Raw genomic sequence first — 2,290 nt, 5'->3', positions numbered from 1 at the left:
TTAGTTGTCTTTGTGTACCCTCACTGGGTTTTTGATTAATTGGATAGCTGCAGCAGGAGTGATTTAAGTTTTTCTTTTCTTGTTATTCTTTTTTTGGGGTTTGGTTAAATACATGGTACCTGCAAAAACATTTTTGTGTTGTGTGTATTTATTAATTACTGCCCATCAGCTCCAGTTGCGTTCCTAAATCTTCTGATTAATAATAACCATAAAATTACACTCAATCCCTAGCCTATATTAATTCATTAGCGCTACATCAGTGTTACACAAACTCAACATCGAAGTTTACGGGAAGCCCACACACACACGGACCAGTACCTCCTCTTTGACTCCCATCACCCTTTGGAACACAAACTTGGAGTAATTAGGACCCTACACCACCGGGCAGAACATGTTCCCTCTAAGCCTGAAGGAAAAAAGAAGGAACACACACATGTAAAGGAAGCACTCAAAACGTGCGGCTATCCTAAATGGGCGTTCTTAAAGTCAGCAAAGAGGCACAGAAAAGAAGACCAGACACCAGCGAGGGAGGATAAGAGGGACAGACGCAACAACATTGTCATCCCCTATGTAGCCGGTGTATCAGAAAAACTCAGGAGAGTTTTCTCCAAGCATGACATCCCGGTGCATTTCAGACCCAGCAACACGCTCAGACAAAAACTGGTTCACCCGAAAGACAAAACGCCAAAACACAGACTTAACAATGTGGTGTATGCTGTACAGTGCAGCGAGGAATGCCCAGACCTCTACATTGGAGAGACCAAACAGCCACTTCACAAGCGCATGGCACAACACAGAAGAGCCACCTCCACAGGACAAGACTCAGCAGTCCATCTGCATCTAAAGGATAAAGGACACTCTTTCGAGGATGCCAATGTTCACATTTTGGACAGAGAGGACAGATGGTTTGAAAGAGTGAAAGAAGCCATCTATGTCCACTGTGAGCGACCATCTTTGAACAGAGGCGGGGTTTACAACACCAACTCTCTGCCATCTATAATCCAGTTTTGAGATCCCTTCCCAGACGCCTTAACGCCCACTCACATCCTGGGCCATCTGACCTCAGGAATTCGCATTATAAGGTGGGGCCAGGTTTAACAATGAACACACCCGAAACTCTGGCTGATTGGAACCCACACCCAGTTTCACACCTTGGCTCAGGCGATTAGAGGATTATCAGGGGGTCCTTTTGTCCCTCTGTGGGGGGTCACTCCCACTGGGTTTATATCTGGGACTCTCCACCATTTGACCTTAGAACTGAAGAAGCTTCTCGGATGAGAGGTGAAACGTCTTCAAGTAACTTAAAGAAGTCCAGACGCTTTTCTTTGCAAGCTCCTTTGACTATTTTCTTTAGAGCAAAAAAGAGCAAAAAAATTCTAAAGGGAACATTTATTTATTTTTATTTTATTTTATTGGTATTTTCCTTAATTGTGTCAAATATATATTTTCTCATCTAAATGTCCACTGAGCTGTGAGCCAGGGGGCGGTAAAGTGCCTTAACATTGGTTGCCAACAAAAAACTCCATTTGCAGTGATTCGAAACCCCGTTTACATGTGGACGAAACAGCTGCGTTTTCAAAAATACCCGTGTAGGTGCGGACATAGCGTGAAATAGTTAGTAATTTATTTTCTTACTACCTGTCATTTATTGCAGATTACTTGTATTTGCGTAATTGTTTACTAAATGTTTGAGGTGTGAAAGAAACCGCAATGGATCAAAATATGGGAGTGTGTGGTTGAAGGATGTGCACGCTCGCGTGCACGCGCGAGAAAGTGTGGGCGCGAACATTTTTCTTGTAAAACAAAGGGGGGCCTAGCAAAAAAAGTTTGGGAACCACTGTGCTAACTGGTGTTTCAATCAGCTGTGGGTGTAACTGTGAACGATTATTAGTCTCTATGTGCTACCTCTGTGATAGACTGGCGATCTTTCCATGGTGTATCTCACATAGGAATATTTGTGGAACACTCCACTCACCTACATGTCAGTATTTACAGTTGTAATTCCTCATCTTAAGTTCAGTAAGATTTGATTTCTCCATAATTTTTCACAAGTGAAAAGCTGCACACACTTGTTTGCAGTGTGATGTTTCATGAACTTGACTCATGGGAAAAAAAGGTTCTTACCTTATTACCTTATTAGGCCTTCCCCTCACTCACCACAGGAGACTGCCCCGTGTTCCGCCTCTGCAGAAAAAGTATAAATGTTGGTGTTCAGGCTTGTTTGGTCAGAGGTGCAGAGAAAGTATTTGACTTTCATACCTGATACTAATAAGGTTAATAATCTCAGAAA

This window comes from Astatotilapia calliptera, unplaced genomic scaffold (assembly GCF_900246225.1).
Source record: "Astatotilapia calliptera unplaced genomic scaffold, fAstCal1.2 U_scaffold_19, whole genome shotgun sequence".
Lineage (NCBI taxonomy): Eukaryota > Metazoa > Chordata > Actinopteri > Cichliformes > Cichlidae > Astatotilapia > Astatotilapia calliptera.
Note: the sequence above shows the minus strand (reverse complement) of the source record.